This window comes from Mustela lutreola, chromosome 1 (genome assembly GCF_030435805.1).
Source record: "Mustela lutreola isolate mMusLut2 chromosome 1, mMusLut2.pri, whole genome shotgun sequence".
Classification (NCBI taxonomy): domain Eukaryota; kingdom Metazoa; phylum Chordata; class Mammalia; order Carnivora; family Mustelidae; genus Mustela; species Mustela lutreola.
The window spans coordinates 180,420,864-180,445,719 of NC_081290.1; the positions used below are offsets into that span (position 1 = coordinate 180,420,864).

Here is a 24,856-nt window from a genome sequence, read left to right on the forward strand (position 1 = left end):
TATAATGGAGAAGCAAGAGAGCAAGAGACAGGGAGAGAGGGGGAGAGAGAGACTGGGAGGGAGAGAAAGCACTAGGGAGAGAGGGAGAAGCTGAGAACCTGAAGGAAGTGGGCATTGAACACAAGAAAGAAGAGAAAAAGTATCCAGACTTGTCAAGAGAGATACCAAAGGCCTCAGAACAATTTTTGTTACTGTGGCTTCACAGGAAAGCATTTGCGTTTCACCACAAGGTCCTGGGTCACGGAGTTCTGACCTGAGCACGGGGACTCTCCAAACCGTAACTAACCCGTTCCTTCCTAAGGGAAGCCGCCAGAAACAATGTGCATCTAACCACGGGGTGTATCCCTTTTCAAACGGAACCTCCACTGCAGTGAACTCCAAAGGCAGGACATGGTTCCAGCTCTAAGACACATTATCCAAGGTGGCTTCCTGCTGGGGAGCCAGGCCCCCGGAAAACAGAGCGGACAGGAGTGGTCAGTCACTCGGGGTCGGCTGGGCAGGCAGGTTTAAGATAAATGAAGGAGAGCACTTCTGACCACATGACTACTCGAGTATAGTACATGGATTTAAGAATTTAGGGAGCCCGAATAGTTCAGTCGTTAAGCCTCTGCCTTCGGCTCAGGTCATGATCCCAGGATCCTGGGATCGAGCCCCACATCAGGCTCCCAGCTCGGCAGGGAGTCGGCTTCTCCTGCTGTCCCTCCCCCAGCTCATGTTCGCTCTCTCTCTCTCTCTCTCTCTCTAGCTCTCTCTCAATAATAAATAAAAATCTTAAAAAAGAGAATTTAAGGAGGGAAGGAAGAAAAGAGTTTTAAAGCATTTTATCTCCCCCCTTCCTTCTTCCAGAGAACTTAAAAGCACGTATCTTCATATTCCTTCCATTCCAAAATACTCGTGCACACACTTGTTAATGGAACTCTATCTTCTATCTTGTCTTATTCGTGTGTTCAGTCGTGTATTTACTGAAGTCTGTTGGGTGCCTAACACATGCCAAGAGAAAGGGATTTAGAATTTAAAAGGCCCATGTATTTACTGGTCCCATATCCCATGTATTTACTGGTCCCATATCCCATTCTACCCAGAGCAGATCGGGGGGCTCAGGCTTTGTGCCTGGAAAAAACACCACACCCCTCTATTATAATACCTACCACACTGCTTGGGGTCTCCCCCTCTCCAGATCTCTACTCCAAGAGGACAGGGACATTCGTCTCTTCCCTGATGAACACAGTGCCTAGTACACATAAGTGCTTAACGGGCCCCTGGTCATTTTTAAACATAATAAGGAGCTTTCTGTCTGGTGGAGGAGAAGGACCTCACCAAACAGAACCACAACAAGATGGAAAGCGTCAGTGTCGAGCTGGGTCTGTGGTCAAGGGGAAGAAAGGACCCAGACTGCCCAGCGAAGGTTCCCAGGATGGGTCAGAAAAGTCAACAATTTCCAGGAAGATTCAGGAATGAAGAAAAAGCTATATGGGTCCTTGCCTACTTCAAACACTAGTTTTACATAAAATATACATGAGACACAAAGATCAGATTGATTCATTTCTTTAGCTCTTCTTAACAGGCAATAAAGTCGACCATCAGTGTTCTGCTTAAGTGTACATTTTTTTAAAAATCATTGGAAGGTTTGAAAAAAAAAAAAAAGAACAAACAAACTTGACCTCAGCCCAAACCAGTTGAGTCAGATTCTTAGGAAAGTGGGGAAGTCGGGTCCCATGACCAGTCTATTTAAATAGCCCCCTGGGTGAGTCTAATTATTATACAATGAGGATGGCAAACCATTGAGTTTTTCTCTTCCTTTTATTTGAAGGAAAAAAAAAGAGTTCCAAATGAGTGATTAAAATGCACTGCTGGAATGCAAATCACACATTTTTCTTCACTTTATGTCTCAATAAATCTGTGCTGCTGGGTTGCACACTGTCAGCTAAAGGCAGGATTTCATACTAGGGCTAAGAGGCTTGTATGGAGCCCAGCTTCCTTGGGGAGATTTTAAAATCCATCACACCTGTCACCTGTAAATACCTGGTAGAGAACAGTAACTTCCAGCCCCTCTATAAAAATCCTATTACAATGCTGAAAAGAAATACTCATTTAGACCAAGTCCTCAGCCTTAGCATAAAGATCATCCAGTGTCTATTACTAGAGCATTTAAAATGATACTGGCAGCAAGCTAGAAAATAGTCTTTCTTTACATAGTGAGAAGCAGCCTCGATGACAGGTTATCTTCTTTCCGTATCTACATTTCTAGGATTCAAAAATTCAGCCATTACTGTATCATGACTTTCTTCTTCTCTTTTTTTTTTTAAAGGCTTAAAACGTATTTTAATAAGTTGATGCTGTATTACTGCTCCATTTCTCAGAAAAACTCCAAAGATATCAGGGACAAATCAAACATGGTACACCAATAAAAAAAAAATGCACAGCATAACTACCTAAGATAGGCAAGGCTAAGAGCTACTGTCCACCTTCAGCACACAGCAACCCTGTTCCCAAGATTGTACTAGGCCTATCAAGAAAAGCTGTGAACAGCAACATCATAGACACAAAAGGGCCATTCCTGGGTTGTCCAAACCCCCCAAAAAACGATGGAGGCAACTTAACACAAGATTTTTTTTTTTAAAGATTTATTTATTTATTTATTTATTTGTCATAGAGAGAGAAGCGAGAGCAAGCACAGGCAGACAGAGTGGCAGACAGAGGCAGAGGGAGAAGCAGGCTCCCCGCCAAGCAAGGAGCCCGATGTGGGACTCAATCCCAAGACGCTGGGATCATGACCTGAGCCGAAGGCAGCTGCTTAACCAACTGAGCCACCCAGGCGTCCCTTAACACGTGAGACTGGGGTTCTTCCAAAGCGCTAGCTCCTTGTGTTTATAAGAAGGTCATGATGCATGGTTCTGTTTTATCCCATATATTACCCCTTCATTGTCCTAAGGAAGACATTTTCTCTTAGAGATTTTCATTTTAGTGTATCTTTAACACAAGATTTTTTAAAGAATCTTTAACACAAGATTTTTTAAAGAATCTTTAACACAAGATTTTTTAAAGAATCTTTAACACAAGATTTTTTAAAGAATCTTTAACACAAGATTTTTTAAAGATACACTAAAATGAAAATCTCTAAGAGAAAATGTCTTCCTTAGGACAATGAAGGGGTAATATATGGGATATAACAGAACCATGCATCATGACCTTCTTATAAACACAAGGAGCTAGCGCTTTGGAAGAACCCCAGTCTCACGTAAAAAGGCATATTCAAGGCCACAGAAGCCAAATTTCAAAGACTAGAAAGTGTACTAGGATATATCATTACCTTAAAACGAAGGCAAGTAAGGGAAGGAAATGTGTTTTCTTTTCCCCCCACTAGATTATGTCTTACGCAGAGTTGATGCTCAATAAATGTTTATTAGATTAGTGACTACACGCAGTTAGTTCTTGAGATGTGGTAATGTCAGATGAGATCCTGTAACATTAAAACGCAAGGGAGACAAATACTGCAGTTAGGAGACACGGAGAGACACGTGATAGTGGCAGTAACAAGAGCACAACAAACAGAGAACACTGGGGTCTAGATTTAAATTTGAAAAAAGAAAGAGAAGAGAAACAGGTGCTGACAAGTGGAAAACGTGTTTTCCACTTCATGTTTTGTTCCATAAAAGGCTAGTGGAGACTGTACCCCAGATGTGATCTTTAGGGAAGAAGAATTCCTTGTGAACACTGTGCAGAGAACCCTAGACTTCGAATCTGAATGTTTAATCCCACCCCTTATTAGTGTTATGAAGTTCAACTAGTGTTTCAAAAACTTTCTTTTTTTACTTTTTTAAAAAGATTTATTTATTTGAGAGAGAGCAGGCACACAAATGGAGGGCAGGGTCGGAGGGATAGTGAGAGACAGAGAATCCAAGCTGAGCCCCCTACCCCACCGCCACTGGGTGCAGAGCCCAAGGCGGGACTCGATCTCACAAACCACGTGATCAGGACCTGAGCCAAAACCAAGAGTCAGATGTTCAGCCGACTATGCCATCCAGGAGACCCCTGTTTCTTTATTTTAATGGGTGTAAAACCACTTGTTTGTGTTTAAGGGCTAATTAATGTAACCTGTAGAAAAAAACTACCCACCGCCTTAGGCACTCAGTAAATTTTCTTTCCCTTGTTTCTCTGGCTCACCCAGCCTTTTGGAGCCCTTCTGCCCAGAACTGTCCAACAGAAGTTTCTGCGATGATGAAAATGCTCTGTATATGCACCAACCAATAGAGTCGCCTCCGGCCATATGGAGCAAACACACACTTGCAACAGGGCTAAAGTAAATGAGGAACCGAATTTTGAATGTTACATAATTTCAATTTAAATTAAAATAGCCATAAATGGCTAGAGTAGCCACAAACCAACACTGTGCAGTGGCGTTACTGCAGTGACGGAAATGTTTGAGAAGGAGCTACTGAGCATCTGAAATGGGGCTAGGAGTGTGAATGAGGACCTGAAGTTTCTACTGTAGTTCAGTGTAATTCATTCTCATTTAAGTCGCCACATGTGGCTAGGAGCTACCACACAGAACACCACAACTCCAGACCGGTGCTTCTCAAATCTTAATGTGATGTGAACACCTGAAGATCTTGTTACATTGCACATTCTGGGGGTGCCTGGGTGGCTCAGTGGGTTAAGCCTCTGCCTTCAGCTCCGGTCATGATCCCAGGGGCTTCACATCGATCCCGCGTCCAGCTCTCTGCTCAGCAAGGAGTCTGCTTCTCCCTCTCCCTCGGCCCCCCGCTCCACACTCATGTTCCTACTCTCCCTCCCTCAAGTAAATAAAATCTTTTTTTTTTTTTTTTAATTGCACATTGTGATTCAACACATTTGGAGAGAAGCCTGAGATCTGTACTTCACACCAGCTCTCGGTGATGCCTGGGTTTCCGGTCCACAGACCACACTTTGAGGAGCAGAGCTCTAGAGAAGGGCTTCCAGGTCTGAGTTCTCTCAATTCTAGAAATCCACGGAACAAATGATGGCAGTCTGGACACAATCTGTGAACTTCAAAAGGCTTAGTGGTACTTCTGACTGTTGCTGGTAACAAAGCAAAATGACATAATCCATACTGAGGGACACAGCATGGGGAATTGTACTTTTAGCAGTCTCTCACCAAGACCCTCTGGCAAAAATACAAAAGGCCTACATACAGGCTATTCCTTACACGACTACCTAGAACAGTAAAGGACTAAAGATAAAAACCTAAATGCCTACCAATAGGGAACCACCCGAATAAACAGAAAAGAGTACCGTGGGCTATAAAAGCCAGGCAAACATTTCTACCCACTGCTATGAAGTGACGGCCAGGATCTACTTTATTTTTTTTTTTTTTTAAGATTTTATTTATTTGTCAGAGAGAGAGCGAGCGAGAGCGAGCACAGGCAGACAGAGTGGAAGGCAGAGTCAGAGGGAGAAGCAGGCTCCCTGTGGAGCAAGGAGCCCGATGTGGGACTCGATCCCAGGACGCTGGGATCATGACCTGAGCCGAAGGCAGCTGCTTAACCAACTAAGCCACCCACCCAGGCGCCCCAGGATCTACTTTAAAAAGCAAATGCGGAGCAAAATGAGTATGGAATGCTAACGCTGACCCGTGTTTGTTATTTTTAAGTGTAAAGAGAAAACCAAAACTGTTTTGAAAGTCAAAGTTAAACCCTCACTGTTCTGAACCCTACTGAAAACTAGAATTAACTTACACCGTATTTCATATATTTTAAAGATACATAATTCCTATCTCTGTCCACTGAAAAGCCAGCTTGAAACAATGACCGACCAACAATCCTGAACATTCTTCGTGCCTAGGTACGGCATCTAAATGCGATTTCCCACTACAAAGAACTAGGGCTCCTTGGAGAACCGCTGATCTCAGACTTGGGGTAAGAAACATACAAAATAAGCCTAGACTATCTCATCACATTGGATGGCAGTAAAGTGAGCAAAACATTAGTGGTGTCATGACAAAAAGACATTCTGAACATCAATAGAACAACCGCAATGGACTCAAAATACCTCAAATACGTTTAAATCCATGAATTAATAAGCAATGCTTAAAATTAAAAAAATAATAATAATAAAACTCATGGAGCGCCTGGGTGGCTCAGTTGGTTAAGCGTCCGACTCTTGGTTTTGGCTCAGGTCCTGATCTCAGGGTCACGAGATCCACCCCTGCGTCGGGCTTCTAGATCAGTAGGGATCTGCTGGAGATTCTCTCTTTCCTTCTTCCTCTGTCCCTCCCCCTGCGTGTGCTCTATCCCTGCCTCTCTCTGTCTCTCTCTCTATATAAAATAATAAACAAAAAATCTTTAAAAAAAAATAAAAATAGGGGCACCTGGATGGCTCAGTGGGTTAGGCCTCTGCCTTCGGCTCGGGTCATAATCTCAGGGTCCTGGGATCGAGTCCTGCATCGGGCTCTCTGCTCAGCAGGGAACCTGCTTCCTCCTCTCCTGCCTGCCTCTCTGCCTACTTGTGATCTCTGTCTGTCAAATAAATAAGTAAAATCTTTAAAAATAAAATAAAATAAAAAATGATAATAATAAAAAAAAAACCTCAATGGTAACCTTGGAAGGATGTTAGGGAACCAATAACCCATTACTTTGAAAATTCACAGATAACGAAGAAGAAACAAACATTTACTCTGCCCTTCCTATACAAATGATACCTCAGGGCAATGAGATGATGACAGAAATACATTCCCTAAAAGGTTTGTATCCAAAATATATACAGACCTTGAATAATTCAATATCCAAAAAACCCCAAATAATCCAATTTAAAAATGGGCAGAAGACATGAACAGTCATTTCTCCAAAGAAGACATGCAGGTGGCCAACAGACACATGAAAAGATCCAAATCAAAACTATAATGAGGGGCTCCTGGGTGGCTCAGTCAGTTAAGCATCCAACTCTCGGTTTTGGCTTAGGTCGTGATATCGGGGTCTTGAGTTGGAGCCCCAAGTCCAGTTCTGTGCTCAGCGGAGAGTCTGCTTCTCCCTCTCCCTCTGCCCTTCCTTGCCCCAGCACCTGTGCACGCACACACGCATGTGCTCTCTCTCTCTCTCTCAAATACATAACATCTTTTCAAAATAAAATGAAAATTTAAAATAAGTTACATTGCATCTTGACATGGACAGAGTAACAGTGGCCTGCTCTGCTGAACAATATCAACTCCAGAAAAAGGAAACTTGGCAAGTTATCTGATTCTCCAGTCCCATCAAGGAGCAAGGGTCCCCTGATCTCTTAACAAGTCACTCATCATTGGAAGCCAGGTATAGAGAGTAGAGGTCTGGGTCTCATAAAGGTGGGCAGTGGGATGGATAGACATGTGATTTCTTTTGTCTTTGTTCTACATTCACTAAGCAACTTCAGAGCTCATATTTCCCAAGTACGTTTTTCTGTTGGGATGGTCTTCCTATGAACAGCTGTCAAATTTGACAGCAACAATTCTCATTATAAATTAATACATTTATTTTCAGGCATAAATGTGAGCTTGAATAGCAAGAATCATCTTATCTAGAGCCCCATGACCTCCTCAAGTGAACTGACCGTGATGTCCCAAACAAAGAAGACTGGAATATTCCAGCAACGTACAAGAATCCAGAGTTTCAGAGGTCAACTTTCTTAAGCACAATCATGGAGATTTGCCAAAACCACAGTCCCGTACTTAACTAAGTCATTGAAGCAAGCTCTTCTAAAAAGGGTGCCATAAATAACACCCATCAAGTTTTCTCGTATTTATGATTATTATGTAGAACAATGGAGCAGGACACTTCTGAAATTAGAACATCTTTCCTCTACTATCTTCACCATATGTCCTATTGAACTTCTTAGATCCGAGGTGGGGGAGTGGGGCTAACCAAGTCTTCAGTATTCTGTAACAATACAGCGGAAGCCGAGAGAAGGGCAAGCTTAGTGCCCGTCTAAATCCAGCAAGGAACCCACCCAACTGCACCCACTCACTTTAACTGTACCTCAGGTATGTTCACCCTGTCTGAACTTCAACCTCTGGACCTTCCCGACTGCTCAGTCGGGAATTCCTGGAATTGTTTCTTTCTCTTTTTTTCTTCCCCCAGTGATTTTATTTATTTGAGAGAGAGAGAAAGAGAGTGAGCGGGAGGGAGAGGGAGAGAATCTCAAGTAGACGCCCCACTGGGCATGGAGCCCAACACGGGGCTCCATCCCATGACCCGGAGGTTCAGGACCTGAACCAAAACCAAGAGTGAGCCACCCTGATGCCCCTGAACTGTTTCTTCCTATTCTGACTCTCTGGGAACAAGAGAAGGCCTACAGCCAAAGGACACTAGTCAAAGGGATAAGAAGTCAGTGACTACAGTGACTGACGGGTCAGACTGCCTGATTGAACCTTAAAATTAACAGAGAATTTAGGTTGAATTATAGGACATTTTTGGTTATTTTCTTCTTTATCCATTCTGGGCATACCAAATTTTCTAACAAGGAGAAATCTATTTTTCCAAATCTATGCTTTTTTCTTGAAAGAACCGGGAAAGGACCAGAAAGCAAGCATGAAGAGTAGCACTGGAAGCATTCTTGACTCCTTGCCCTGAATCCTTGTGCTCACCTGGATTCAGAGCTCACCTGCTCTCCTACGACCTGGGACTCTTTGTCCGGACAACTCGAGGTTCCAGACGCTGACTTAGAGCTCCCCGAATTTGCCAGTAAGGCACGTATTAAATTACCAGGTATTTGTAATTTAATAAATTACCAGGTATTATTTATTTATCACATTCATGCTAATGGACCCCATCAGAATATCTGACTTTGTTTTCCACAGGGCCTTGCCATTTACAAAAACGTTCCTGCACCTTCTCGTTTTTAAGTTTTGACCCAGCAGAGTGACAGATGAACAAAATGAAGCTTGGAGAGGCGAAATGGGTCACCCAACTGGCGTTGTTCAAAAGTGGCAGAATCGGGGACAAAATGCAAACCCCCAGCACTAAGCAAAGTGCATCTGCTAGCCACTACATTCCCTCCTACATGGCTCTGTTAAATAACTTCAGGAGGTCTGGCTGGTGACGTCGGTTAACTGTCCCCTCTTGGTTTCAGCTCAGGTCATGATCTCAGGGTCCTAGAATCAAGCCCTGTGTTGGGCTCCAGGCTCGCTAGGAATCTGTTTGGGATTCTCTCTCCCCCCTCCCCCGACCCATCCCAACACTCTCATTGGCTCACTTGTGCTCTTTCTCTCAAATAAACAAATAAATCTTTAAAAAAAATTAAATAAAATAACTTCAGAACAGAGGACTCATCCCCTTTTCTTCCCTCTTTAACCCATTTTTTTTAAAGATTTTTATTTATTTATTTGACAGAGAAGAACACAGCGAAAGAGGAAACACAAGCAGGGGGAGTGGGAGAGGGAGAAGCAGGTTCCCCACTGAGCAGGGAGCCTGATGTGTAGCTTGATCCCAGGACCCTGGGATCATGACCTGAGCCGAAGGCAGATGCTTAACAACTGAGCCACCCAGGCACTCCTCTCTAACCCATATTTGATGAAAATGGATGAAGCTGCAAAAATGCAGGTCAGATCATTCAACGGCTCTTCTTTAAATGCCTGGCCTTTTAGCCGATCATTGAATAGGACTTCAATAATGTATTTTCCCATACAAAATACAGTCCGTGATAATTGTAGACTCGGTTATCACAGAACAGGTTCCTATAGAATGAGAACTATTTTACATTTTACTTGGAATTTTGTGGGCAAATATAGCCTAACACACTCCAGTCGATTTAATCAATACCATCTGCACTAATGAAGGACATAACCTTCCCTAATACGTGTCCACTTTAATCATCACAATGTCATCCCACAGCCAAGAAGAGAAAGCTAGCAGTATCAAATCTTCTGGAAAATTAGAGTTTGGCAGAAAATCAAGTGAACGCTAAAGGGGTCAGCACTCCCCGCCTTGGTTGGCTTCTGAGCCTTTGCGCGTGCACACACACACACACACACACACAGGCAGGCAGAAAGAAGTATGCAGGGACAGGAAATGGCCACCGAAGGATGTGAGGGAAACCACACCACCGCCTGCAACACGGCAGCCTGGTCTGACGGAGCTGACCTGTCTCAGGGATGCTCAAATCGAGTTTATATCTGTGCCTTTTCGGAGGAGTGGGGGGTAGGTCTTGCTGTCCCCCTCCCAGACTCCTACATAGAGAGCAGAATCTGTGCGAATTCTCATCTTTTGGGGGGAAATCGTCCCACAACAGCAACTTCAACACCCCACAGTGACCTTTTTATTACCATCTTCTTAACAGTATCCTGTTCAATCCAGCAAGTATTTTTTAGTACCAAGTAGGTCCCAGACACGGCCAGGCTCCGAGGACAGGGAAGTGACCAGCCCCGCCTTCACCCAGCTCTTAACACAGCAGCGAAGAAAAACAAGGAACAGTTGGACTTATTCCATGTAGCGTCCTTGAGGTCCATCCGTTTTGTCAAAAACAGCACGAGGGGACCTAACCTAATGTGAGACTCCATGGGAGGCTTTCCTCACAAGATGATACTTCATCTGACTTGACCAACGAAGACAAGTTGTTCGGGTCAAGACACAAGGACAGGAACTGCTGTCCCAGCAGCAGGAACAGGGCGTACCGTCCATCACCCTCCGTGCCCGCAGCCCGTCCATGCAGCTCCCGCGCAGAGGAACGGCCACCCGATCTCTTTCAAGCATGTCCTGCAGCTTAAAACCGAGTCTAGCACAGCTCGGTTGATTACTTCAAACGCTGACCAAAGGCGGTGGGTTAGAGGAGTCGAGAAAACGTTTCCTTGACATTTTATAAATTATTGTTTAGTTTTTCACCAGCATCTAGGGGTCTTGGGGCTCTATTTTCTTCTCGGAACCACGTTTAGATTCTATTACCAAATGGAGGAGGCAGAATAAGGTTCCTCAAAAATTCCCATGTGAATTTTTCCATGTGAACCTGGGAATACATCACCTCCCAAACTGGGATATGATAAAGAATATATGTTTTTGATCTTGGCCTCCCCAGAGCTCCTAAAAGTGATAAGAGAAAGAGGAGCATCTTCTGTTCTTCATGACAAGCCCCATTCAAGGACACCCAAGTTTATGTTGATGAGGTGACTTCTGGAAAGCCCCTGAGGAGAGGGGAGCTGGTTTCCGGGGGAACCAGCCTGGACTTGGAGGCTTGGATCCTTCACCCAGCCCCCCCAGGATGGGGAGAGGGGCTGGAGTCTGAGCCATGCCCTGACGACCAATGAGCTCATCACCTGTGCCTATATAATGGCACCATCCCTAAAACCCCTAACTAAAGGGAAGGCTGGGTGGCTCAGTACATTAAGCACTTGGCTCTTGGTCTCAGCTCAGGTCATGATCCCAGGCTCTGAGCTCCTCGGTCAGCAGGGAGTCTGCCTGAGGATTCCCTCCCTCGCCCTCTGCCCCTCCCCCACCACGTGCTCTCTCTAAAATTAATAAATAATTTTTTTTTTTTTTTAAATCCTAACCAAGGAACTCTGAGACCTTCCAGTTTTGGTGAGCACACTGAGGTGCTAGGAGGGTGAAGTTCCCTGCCCTTTTCCTTCCCCACTACCTCGCCCTATGCATCTCTTCTACCTGGCTGTTTCTGAGTTGTACCTTTTCATCATCAACTGGTAATTTAATAAATAAACTGTTTCCCTGAGTTTTGTGAGCTGCTCTAGCAAATCACTGAACCCAAGGCGGAGGTCGTGGGAGCCTCTGATTTGCAGTTGGTCAGTCAGAAGTACAAGGTGCCAACCTGGCAATCTTGACCAGTGTCTGAAGTGGGGGGTAGGGAGCTGGGGGAGGGCAACCTTGGGGGACCCCTTCACCTGTGCTACCTCCAGGCAGTGTCATAACTAAAACATAAGACACCCCTTCTGTCTGGAGAACAGTATCTAGTACTGTTACTGTCATGGTTGTAGTTACTATTTAATTACTGCTGTGACTGTTAACACTGTTACTCTTAACAGTGAGAACAGTATCTAATACCCCGAGTGCACTCTTTCTATATACCAGGTCCTGTCCTAACAATTGCAGGATTTCACAGTCCTGTTTCATTCAATCCTCCCAACAGTCCTAAGAGGTAGGTGTTCTGTTGTTGGTTTTTATAACGAAACTGAGGCACAGAGATGTCACACATCATGCCCAGTATCACACAGCTAGCGAATGGCAGAACCTGGAGAGCAACCCAATAAGAGTGGGTTCCTCGTCTCTGTCGCACAGGAGTACGCTGCTGGCATCTAGCTGGGACTCAGAAAACCTTTTTCATTATCTCAACAAAAGTGAGGTAGCTTCATAAAAATAACGGCGGGGCCAGCGCCATACTAAGTGTTTATCTGTGTTACTCCACTTAAAACTCACAAAACGGGTGCCTGGTGGCTCAGTCGTTTAAGCATCTGCCTTCAGCTCAGGTCATGATCTCAGGGTCCTGGGATCAAGTCCCACATCGAGCTCCCTGTTCGCCGGGGAGTCTGCTTCTCAGTCTCTCTTTTCTCCCTCCCTCTCTCAAACACCTTCTGCCTGCTGCTCCCCCTGCTTGTACTCTCACTCTGTCAAATAAATAAATAAAACCTTTTTAATAAATAAATAAATAAAACTCACAAAACCTCTCCTGGGATAGGGATCACGTGTACACGCCTGCCCGAGTGAGAAATGTCCCTAAGATCAGAAAATCACCAAGTCTCTGTTTTCCCCCATTCTACCCACTGCCTCCCTGATGATAACAAAAATAAATCCTGTAATATGTAAGATTCTGACACCACGCGAGGAGATCAAGTGATACAAATTATCCTGCATCTCTAACAGTTGGCACAGCTTAGCACCACCCATTTGATGGTGTGTTTGATCTTAATAAGTGGTATTCTCATGGAAACAAGAGAGGACATAATATCTATAAACGATAGCCTCCCTCTGTCCTCTGACATGGGACTGGTTGAAATGAGAAAGCATGAAACACGTGGGCACATTGCCGATTCTCTTTGGTTACCTGTGACAGGACTGTGAATCCTACAGCCTCGACAGATGTGGGGACAGGGGCAGCATTAACTGTGGTCAGTATGTGAGGACTGGCCTCTCACCTCCAGGACCCTCCCAACCCCCAGACACCTCTGTGAGAATTCAGCCGGAGGCACCCACGGGAACCTGCTCCAGAGGCCAGGAACAGGAGCCCCAGACGGGCGGGCAAGGAGGGTGCAGGAGTGGGGGAAGGGCGGATTCTCAAGGATGGGCTTAGTCCGGGCCAAGCAATACCCTGCTGTTTCGAGAGTCAGGATGATGACATTTACAACAGGTGCGCCTCCCTCTCTCCACCCACCCAGGTCTGGCACAGACAGGGAAGGAAACAGACTAACCCTGTTCTCAGCAAGCAGCCAAGAAGCCACAGACCATCAAACTCTAAATTCCGACGACTGCCTTCTCGAGGAGGCTACATCAGAAGTTCTGAAGGGCCATTGTTTTTTTTTTTAACTGTTGTAAAATCTCAATGAGCCTTCCTGCAGATGATCAAAACAAAACTGCTGGTTTCTGCATTGGCTTAAACCATCAAAGGCGATCCTGGAGTGAGGACAAGCAACCAGTGGGCAGTTAAAAGAAGGAAACGAACAGCAGCCAGAGCACAGACAGAAAACCCCCATGTGGCAGGGTTCCGGGCCCCAGCCCTGCCCCCGCCCTCTGCGGTTTGGCACATTCTCCTCCTCAAACTCTGTGAGGCTGTAAAAACTCTGTTTTACCTACACCAGTGGGGAGCTGCATTTCTCACTAATACACTCATCAAACATCAACCAGGCACTAGAAAAGAGCAATCTGAGTCTGCTCTAGAAAGTTCCTGGCACTTGGCCTGGAGGGATGGGAAGGCGGAGGCGGAAGGGAGATTTCCTGTGAGCTTGTGAGCTTTTCAACCCTCCACAAGGGCTCACACCAGAAAAACCCACTCCCCTCCTTAGTCAGCTTCCCTGCTCCTGATTTAACCCAGCCAACTCTCAAGCTTTTCAACAGAATGCCTGTATTAGGCAAAGAGAAGTAAATCACCATTTGTGGGGAACCTGAAGCCAACCCCAACTTTTTCGACTCTCAGGGGGTATCCTTAAAATCCATGTAAATTGCACCGTGTATAGGGCAAACCATTTATTATAAAAACAACGTGCAAAACATGGTTCTTTTTTTTTTTTTTTAAGATTTTATTTACTTATTTAACAGAGAGAGACCAAGCAGGGCGAGCTGCAGAGGGAGAGGGAGAAGCTGGTTCCCTGCTAAGCAGGGAGCCTGATGCAGAGCTCAATCCCAGGACCCCAAGATCATGACCTGAGCCGAAGGCCGACGCTTTCCCCACTGAGTCACCCAGGCATCCCTCAACATGGCTCTTCCACAGGTAATAGGGGCATCTTTCCAAAGCGGAAACACGAAGGCCTATGAACAGAGCCCCACCTGCACCGGGGATCAGGGATGTGCAGATTAGAGACACCTTTTATATTCATTGGACTCAGAAGTTTAAAAGTCTAATAATACCAAGTGTTAGAAAGGATGTTTGTTCTCATACTCAGCGGGTGGCTTCGTAAACTTCGGGAACAGTTCAGCATTCTGTGAAGTTGAAGTCACCTGCCCTAGCATCTAGCTGTCCGCACCCCCGCCCACCCTCAGATACTCTGTATGCATGGGTGTGTGTGTATGTGTGTGTGTGTGTATCAGAAGTGCTGGGCACCTGGGTGGCTTAGGCAGTTGGGCTCAGACTCTTGATTTTGGCTCAGGTCGTGATCTCAGGGTCATGAGCTGGAGCCCCACATCGGGCTCTGCGTTGAGCGTGGAACCTGCTGAAGATTCTTTCCCTCTCCCTCTGCCCTTCTTCCCACTCATGCTTTCTTTCTCTCACTTGCTTGGGGGAAAAAAAAAAAAGAAGTACGTATACGTGATCAATAGAAGACATATAGCAGACTGTTCCTGGAAGTCCTGTTCACTATAAGAAAAAGCCTGGAAAAAACCCAAATGCCCATTAACTGAATTAATAAAGTACAGTTTATGCACAGGAAAGAATATTACATAGAGTCCAAGTGAGGGTTCCTGCAGCATTAGGCAACTGCACAGATCAATCTTGGCAGTGTGACACGGAAGGGGAACTAAATCACGACAGACTGTCTATAGTATGATACCCTTTTAATAAAGTAAAAGAAAAGACAGTAAAAGCATACTTTTTAGAAATTCACAGAGGAACAGGGTGAAACCTCGTTGCCCTCCTTCCTGCTGTGTAATCGTGTGACTCTGAGGGAAATACCTGACCCCTCCATGCCTCAGTTTCCACGTGTGTCCAATGAGGCTGCCAATGACAGCATTATAATGCTTACCGCAGAAATTTACTGTAGGATGACACTGACAAGCCTCTCTGAGGTCCCGGAACAGGGAGGTTGCTCTAAGTTCACCAACTCAGCTTTACCCAACAAAGACTTTATTTTATATTATTAATTTTTTTTTTTTAACTTTGGCTTGATACCACTGTGGAAAGCTTAAGAAATGGTCCTTGTAGACACTTTTTTTTTTTTTTAAGATTTTATTTTTGGGCTCTCTGCTCAGCAGGGAGCCTGCTTCCCCCTCTTTCTCTGCCTGCCTCTCTGCCTACTTGTGATCTCTCTCTCTCTCTGTCAAATAAATAAAATCTTTTTAAAATTTTTTTATTTTTTAAGTAATCTCTACACCCAATGTGGGGCCTGAACCCACAACCCCGAGATCAAGAGTCACATGCTCCCCTGACTGAGCCAGCCAGACGCCCCTCTTCTAAACTCTTCCAAGCAGGGTTGTCTCAGTACGACTCTGGCTAGCTGGACATCACACACCATAATACCGGCCTCAGACTCACTAAGGATTTGTTGGACTGAAGAAACGGAGTCAGTATGTTCCTTAAGCATGCTAGCTTGCAAGAAATGACTAGAAAGAGGTTTGGGACTTAACTATGATTTTTTCATAGACTCTCTCTCTGCCTCATTTACACAAGTAGTCAAATTTTTGTGCTGTATCGCTTATCTGATGACTTTAATTAACACAGACATCTGTCACCATTTAAAAATAAAAGACCTCAAATCTATGGACTAAAAATTTCTATAATTTATTAAAATGAAAATTATTTAAATCTTTATTCATGGCCCACTAATACTTTCACCACAAGCAATTCTGAGAAATCGGGTTATCTGGTTTCTACAGGGTCAGCACAGAAGTCTTCATTTAGAAAAAATGCAGACTTCCAGAGATATGTTCAGTAACACAGAAAAAAATCACATGTGACAACTGTAGAAAAAAAAAAAAAAAAAAGACAAATAATTGACTTCACTGGCCCCTGAACATATTCTTATTACTGCCGCTCAGCAGAATAATTAAACTTCACGAGAATAATCCTGAATGGTGAAGAAAAGGTGTTATGAATACGCGTTACTAAAAGGTGAATAGTCTCATACATATGTTTTAAATATGCCATAAAGGGGGTGCCTGGGTGGCTCAGTGGGTTAAAGCCTCTGCCTTCGGCTCAGGTCGTGATCCCAGGGTCCTGGGATCGAGGCCCGCATCGGGCTCTCTGCTTGGCAGGGAGCCTGCTTCCCCCTCTCTCTCTGCCTGCCTCTCTGCCTACTTGTGATTTCTGTCAAATAAATAAATAAAATCTTAATAAATAAATAAGTAAATATGCCATAAAGACTTTCTTTCTTTCTTTCTTTCTTTTTTAAGAGAGGGAGAGAGGTAGGGGAAGGGGCAGAGGGAGAGGAAGAGAGTCTCGTGAGCAAACTCCACGCCCAGCACAGAGTCCAAGGTGGGGTTCAATCTCACGACCCTGAGATCATGACCTGAGCTCACATCGAGAGTCAGACACTTGACCGGCTGAACCACTCAGGTGCCCCTACCACGAAGATATTTAAATAATGTTTTGTTTTTTTCTGGGCAAAATCTCAGGATTAGTTGCAAATACACCCACAAAATAGCGGCATGCCCTCGAAAGCTGTCCAATACAGATCAATAAAATGTGGAAGAACTGCTGCCCCAAATCATGAATTAGTTTACAGAAGTGAGTCATCCATTTCATGCCTAAAGCCACTCAACTGGATTTTAAAGTAAACTTTAATACTCAAAAGAGTGCTTTTTAAGTAACCTGCAAATTCACCTGTGTGAAAGGATCCGTTTTTCTCTGATGATCCTCAATAAATAATACTATAAGGAAGGCTTTATACCTTTTTTTTAATAAACTTACCCAAACTTACATACACAAGCAGTTACCCTGGGAGGCAACTCACTTCTTCCCCAAACGCGGCTACCGTCCAGGGCAAACAGCCCGCTTGAACCTCAGCCCTAACACCGGCATCTGATCGACAAGTCCCGCCGCCCGCAGGCTAGCACTGTTCCTAGAAATCCAGAGCCATGGCTTTGGGTCAAAGCCAGGCACGACGTCAGCTGTACCGGTATTTCAGACGAACTGCCATCCCCAGCCTTAACACATTCTCCCAGGCTGGTGATGACGACCCCTATGGCCCAATACGGTCCATGCAATGAGTGAGGAACGGGGCCAGAAGGAGATGGACGAAGGGCCCCGAAACCAAGACGTGTGTGAAGAGAGGGAAGAAAACCGCCCGACTCGGTGCCATCTACAGGGTCTCTACGCAGCCCGAAGAGGGGGGATAAGACAACCCTCCGTGGAGGAAGCTACAGGTGGGAAGGTGTGTGCAGGCAATCACAGGCTCGTTGCTATCCTCAGAGACAGGCATTCTGGGAGAGGGATGATGAGCCCGGAGAGGCATGGGGGCCAGTGACGGGCGACCTCTGTCGTTCGTGTCAGGGTTGGCCCTCCTAAAAGGACAAATACTGCGTGACAGCACTTCCATGAGGGACAGAGAATAGTCAGTTCATAGAGACAGACAGAAGCGGGACGGTGCTTACCCATGGCTGAGGAGAGAGGGGGACGCGGAGTTAGCATTCGACAGGGACAGGGTTTCTGTATGGGACGAATAACAAATTCTTGAAGTGGACAGTGGACAGTGGTGATGGGTTTACAACACTGTGAATGTACTTCACGTGACTGAATTGTACCCTTAAAAATGGTTACAGTAGGTGCCTGAGTGGCTCAGTGGGTTAAGCCTCTGCCTTCGGCTCAGGTCATGATCTCAGGGTCCTGGGATCGAGCCCCGCATCGGGCTCTCTGCTCAGCGGGGAGTCTGCTTCCTCCTCTCTCTCTGCCTGCCTCTCTGCCTGCTTGTGATCTCTCTGTCAAATAAATAAATAAAACCTTTTAAAAAATGGTTACAAAGGTAAATTTTATGATTTATATTTTACCACAATGAAAACCACTAAAAATGTAATCATTGTGTTCGGAGGAAGAAGGAGGAGGAGGAGGAGGCACGGGAAGGGGGGATGGGAACCCCCCCCACAGCCGGAGCTCTATCCCATCACCAGTTGCTCTCAGACTTTTTAGCTTCAGAACCCTTTCTGCAACCAACCGGCATAAAAACCTAACCACACACCAGGCAGAGCAACAGATCTGATGGGTGCCAGAGACCAGCCCAGGAGCCCACCAGGTCCCAACCTGCCCCACAAGAGCCCCTGAGGAGTCTCCAGGGAACCCCAAAAGCACCCTGGTTTGCAAACCCGGTGCAAGTCCCCAGAGGAAGCTGAACAGGATGCAATGGGATTTCTGAAAGAGTAAAGCAGGTCTGGTCCTTAAGATCAAAGGAAACTGTCCTGAGTCTGCCTCTCAGCCGCGCCTGGGGGCAGGGTACTGACCTGCCACCAACAGGACTAAAAATATTTGCACAGGATTGTTGTAAGACCTGGTGGATGAAGGGAAGTCAGACGCCTGACACGGGTGAATTCTCACTTGACGGCAGCTCTGACAGCGTCCGGTGTTATACGGCAGCACTGCAGGGAGATGCTGCAGCAGGAAGTGCACGGATGGCCGCTGGGACAAGTCCACGCGAGAGACGACAGAGGCCAGCTCTGAAGTCCTGAGCGCAGGGACTGAAGGGGGAGGTGGACCCTGTAAATAGCCCGGAAGTGCTGTCAGGATGGGGAATTGGGGCACCTGGGGGGCAGAGTGGGTTGGGCTTGGTTTGGGTCAGGGTGGTGGGCTCCGGGTCATGAGATCATGCGATCGAGCTCCGTGTCTCCCTAAGCAGAGTGGGCTCGTCCCTCTTCCTCCCCCTCGGCCCCTCCCCATGCTCTCTCTCTCTCTCTCAAATAAATATATAAATTTAAAAAAAAAAAGAAAAAGAAAAAGATGAAGCAGCCATCAAAAAAAAAAAAAAAAAGAAAAAAGAAAAAAGAATTCTTGTAATTTGCAACGATGTAGATGGAACTAGAGGGTATTATGTTAAGCAAAATAAGTGAGTCAGTCAGAAAGGGACAATTATCAGATGATCTCTCCAATACGAGGAACTTCAGAAGCAGGGTAGGGCGCCGTGGGGGGTAGGGAGGGAAAAAAATGAACAAGATGGGACCGAGGAGGGAGGCAAACCCTAAGAGACTCTTCATCTCAGGAAACAAACTGAGGGCTGCTGGGGGGAGGGAGGCGGGAGGGACGGGGCGATGGGTGATGGACACTGCGGAGGGCATGTGTTCCGGGGAGTGCTGGGAATTGTGTGAGCCTGACATTCACAGACCTGTTACCACGCCCCCTCCCCCCAACAAACAATACATTATATGTTAATGATAAAAAAAATTTAAAAAGAAAGAGAATAAGGTGGGAATAAGCACTGGAAAGCCATCCTCTCATTCATGGCCCAATCAGCTTGAAGAAAGGAGCAGAGATCAGCAGGAGTAACTCAAAGGTTGTGTGTGCAGCTGCTCTGCAGGAGGGAGAGGACGGCAGTCTGGGGCAGACACCTGCAGGGGCCCAGTCAGGGCACACTGGAGTGAAGTGACGTCCACCCTCATCCACCCTCACCTCCGTCCCACGCTGCATGGGGACACTGACCGCCTGTCCCTTTACCAACTCCCTGCCGCACTGAGAAGCTAATAAAAAGGTACACACTGTCCAGCCAAAAATCATTCCTCCACCCACCCCCTCCCTCCAAGCTCTTAGAGCTTGTGGGCCACAACCCAGAGAGATGGCCTCCTCCTCTTTCCAGAGGAGCTGCCAGAATTCTAGAACAGCCTGCCAGCAGGGCCCAGAACAGCACAGTGAGATCAGTGAGCAGTGAAGCTGGCCCACAGAGGCCCCATCCTGGGGTTCATCCCCTCTCTCCTCCTTAATCACCAGGCAGGACGCACCTGAGCCTGGCCACTGGCTCTTCCCCAGCACAGAAGGAGACATGCAGGAGCACGCTGGTCACCCTGTGGTTTGTGGAGGCTACAAGTTGGAAACTGCATGGGTGGCCAGCCCCGGAGGGCCGTGGGAGCACGGACGGCTCTGTGTGGGCGCCTGGGTGGCTCGGCGGGCTGAGCACCTGACTCTTGACTTAGGCTCAGTTGTGATTTCAGGGTCCTGAGATCGAGCCCTTCGTGGGGCTCTGTACTCAGCAGGGAGTCTGCTTAGGATTCTCTCCCTCCGCCCCTCCCCCCACTCACCCTCCCTCACCCTCTCTCTCTCTCACAAATAAATAATCTTAAAAGAAAAGAAAAGAGATCTATTATAAAATTCCTATGGGGGGGCACCTGGGTGGCTCAGTCGGTTAAGCGTCTGCCTTCAGCTCAGGTCATTATCCAGGGTCCAGGGATGGAGCCCAAGGCCAGGCTCCCCCGCTTCTCCCTCTCTGCCTGCTGCTCCCCCTGCTTGTATGCATGCTCTCACGCTCTCTCTCTCTCTGTCAAATAAATAAGTAAAATCTTAAAAAAAATAATAAAAGATAAAAAATAAAATTCCTGTTGGGAACTAAGGATTCATTCAATCATCTGGTGTTCATCATGTATCTAAAATAAGGTAGGCACTGTGCTCAGCAGAGTAGACAACAGTGACTAAAAAGTAAGTAGCACTTCTCCTCTCCTGGTGTCAGTAGAGGGGACAGATGTGAATTAAATAATCTCACGGAGGCAAGGGAGAAGGAAGGAGGTATGTTGGAGACGGGCAGGATCTAGAGTTCCTCAGTTCTGCACTTACACGAGCCACAGAAAGCCACTTACATCCTTGCTTACGTGACCTTAAGGAACGGTCCCGCTCGGCAGAGCTGCAAGCCACCCAGAGACGTTGCTGTGCCCACAAGGAACCCTCAGGACATGTCTGTCCCATCAACGGATGAAGGCTCTACAGTTCACCACTAAACGACGCCTTCAAAAACTCCTGGGCCTTCACGTTTGAAAGGAGGAAACTGAGCAGAAAGGAGAAGCCCAAGGGCCAGGGCGTTGCCAGACAATCACAGGTGTGCACAGTGCACAGGTGTCCACGGACCAAAGACTAGTGGCCTTGCCTCCTCACGCCCACGCCCCCCTCACACCAAGCGACTTGAAGTTCCTTAAGCAAAACACTCTTCCTCTCCTAGTTCACCTGGAAAACTCCTATTAATGCCTCCAATTCCTGATCACCCTCTCGGCCACATTTTCCAACCCTACCTCACCCTGGTGACCTTGATTTCTGCCTTCCTTCGTGCCCTCTGTACCTTGTGCTCACCTCTACTAAACGCGACTCGATCATGAACTCTCTCAAACTAAACCCTAGTCATCTCTTGTAGGCCAGAGAGGGGTCTAGAACCTAGAACACCACAGAGGCTCGAGGTGTAGCAAATGAAAGAACAAATGAACGCATGTCCTGCATCGTGCTACAAATAGAGTAGGGTAAACTCTGTGCCCTCAAAAGCTTACCATCTTAGATAACAAATAAATGAAAAGATGTAGAAAAACTAATAAGAATTAAAATATTAGCATTCTACAGGTGCCTGGGTGGCTCTTGATTTTGGCTCAGGTCATGATCTCAGGGTTGCGAGATGGAGCCCCGATTAGTGCAGAGTCCACTTGAGAGTGTCTCCCTCTCCCCATTCTGCCTAACCCTTGCTCCCTTGCACGTTCTCTCTCTTTCTCTCTGTCTCTCTAAAGTAAATAAATACTGGGGCACCTGGGTGGCTCAGGTCATGACCTCAGGGTCCTGGGTTCAAGTCCCACATCAGGCTCCCTGCTCAATGGGTAGTCTTGCTTCTCCCTCTGCCCCTCCTCCCACTCATGTTTACACTCTCTCTCTCAAATAAAATATTTAAAAAAATAAAATATTAGAATTCTAAGTCAACATTACACTTAGAGGAAATAAATTACTGTACCCAAAAGTCCCTTCGTATATACCATCACACATCCTCACAAAATTTAGAAATAAAAGACTTGAAAGAAACACACAAAATACAACTGTAAATACAGTTAGTGGAATGTAAAGGATTCTGATCTTGTAATACGCGACTGCATCTTTAAAATGAACGGGAACTCATTTTTCATCAGTATAAAATACTGAAAATATAACCTAAAAAGGCTTACCATTTCTTCAACAGGGAAAGGACAAATACGTGAAATAAACATTGAAGATGCTTGCTAGAGATGCAAACTCGGTAGTCATGGTAAGAAATATGCATTTTTTCATATACGATTACAGTACAGGTGTTAGGACGTAAACTGCTAAATGGCATCCAATTAAATACATCTCAGGGATCCTAGGAAACCCAGAGCCTCCGGTCACAGCCGTTGTCATTTGCACGACAGCAACAAATGGCCGAAGCCCAAGTTATACCTGAAGCTGTCTCGAAAACATACAGTGCTTCTTATCGTGAATGCCTGGCGCATACTGTGTCCTCGATAAACTTTTATTGAGTGAGTGATCTGATAGTCTTATTCAAAGGGAAAAATTATCTACTAGTGAGGCAAGTTTATCAGGAGCTGGGGTTACCTAGAATACATCCTTCTCATAATGAAAACAGGCTCCAAATGTTTCCCCTGTATTTAGCACCCAGTTGCTGAAAAGGCTACTCTTTTCCCTTTTTGTGCCTGTCCCTCTATGTACAAACTATCCCGCCACATACTTCCCATGTGGTAATAACACATCCACCCATCAGCCTCCCCCATGGCTCTCTGGCTACAGCCAGCCATTCAAACTTAAATCTGGGAGGTGTGTTTTAATACCGAGAGTTTAAAACAATGAGTATAAAGGATACTGGATATCTGCTAAAGTGCATTTTTCTGATTGCTGGGTCAGATAAGGAAAAACTGCAAAGCAGAATCCGAGTGTCTGGACAGTTGCCAGAGGTAGGAATGAAAACCTTAGTGAACAAGAGTTCTGCCAACCAGGCACCGGGGTGGCTCAGTCGGTAAACCAGCCAACTCTTGATTTCAGCTCAAGTCCTGATCTCATGGGTCACGAGATCAAGCCCGACGTCCGGTTCTGCGCTCAGAGGGAGTCTGCTTGGATATTCTCTCCCTCTGCCCCTTCCCCTGTTCACACTTTGTCTCCATCTCTAAAATAAATTTTAAAAAATAACAAAATTAAGAAAGTAAATGATGAGGCTTTAAAAAAAAAAAAAGAAAAATAACAAAATTAAAAAAGAGTTCTGCCAAACAAAAAATAAATAAATAAATAAAGCTCCAGCCAAACATCCTTAGAATAAAGACCAATGAAAGGACGCATGCAGGAGTGTGGCAGAAGGTAAAGGAAGCCTCAAGACCCTTGTCATCCCTCATTCATTCATGCATTTATGTGCTAAGGGTTGTCAAAGACGGAAAAAGGAAAAAGTCTTTATTCCTGCTGTGAAGGACTCCATCGATTAGAAATGTAAAATGGCCATAAATGGCTATCACACAAGGAAGAAAATAACAATGCATAAAGGAGGTACAAAAAAGTGTGTTCAGAGACAGAAGAAATCTCCTATTTAGGAAGCTATTAGATACCAGGATTTTAAAGATGAGAACATTAGGAGAAAAAAAGCAATCACTGCTAACCCTTATTCTTCTGTCTTGCTACACTGCCGTCTGCCCAATCTCAGGGCCTCTGGCACGTCCTGAAACAACACCCAGGAATGGAGAGCTGATGGCAGGCGACCACCAAACTCCACAGAGCAGTACCATGAGCCAGGCAGTGTAGTCAGCCACCTCAGCTCACAAGTTCCCCTACAAGGCACAAACTGTTATCTTCTCCAGTTTACAAGTAAGAAAATGGGGCACAGAGAAGTTAATGGGGCACAGAGAAGTTAAGTGACTTGCCCAAGGTCACCCAGCTCATAAGTGGCACAAACAGGAGCTGAGACCAGAATCTGGGCCCTTAGCCATGAAACCCGTCGCTGCCTCCCAGCCGAGAACCTGTGGACATTTATCAGGACATACAGAGCTGGAGGACGCAGGCGATTTTGACCGACTTGGCCCTGTAAGCACACTCATGTATTTCCCACTATTCTTATCTGTGCAACAAAAATGTGCACACCATTCCTGACCTGGTTCTGAAAATGAGTTTTCACAATCTTTAATGGGATATTTGCTTTGTTAATCTGGGCGGGGGAGGGGGAGGGTGCCTGTTTCATGAGGGGGGCAGTGGGCAGAAGTAGCTAAATCACAGTCTTGACGGGCGCTGGAGGGCACCACCCTTACGGGTCATCTCAAAATCTTGGGCAAAATGCCCAGCTTTGCTTGTTTCTTCCCCAGAGTGGCTGTAACGACAGTGTCACCCACGAAGTAGGCAAAACCACCTGATGGTGTCCACATGAACAGGCCAGGCACCGACTGCGCCATACCCAAGGCTTTGGTGACTGAGTTCCTAAGTCCTCTGCGTCTGCAGGAGGCAAGCCCCGCGGCGACCACAGAAAGGCTTTCCCCGAGCAGGGTCGCCGCCAATCCCTGAAGCACTTCGCTGTTCCCGGCGAGCAAAGGGCCCTGCACCCCCGGGCCCGGAGGAGGCTGTGTCACCTCGCCCCGGCCAGGGAGGAGGCAGGCTCCGGACGAGCTCG

At 46.1% G+C, this 24,856-nt stretch overlaps 1 protein-coding gene across 3 annotated transcripts in view; it reads right to left on the reverse strand.

Annotated features, from left to right (window-relative positions):
• Positions 1-24,856, reverse strand: part of SLC35F2 (solute carrier family 35 member F2) — a 49,554-nt gene that overhangs the window by 24,072 nt on the left and 626 nt on the right. The window lies entirely within an intron of this gene.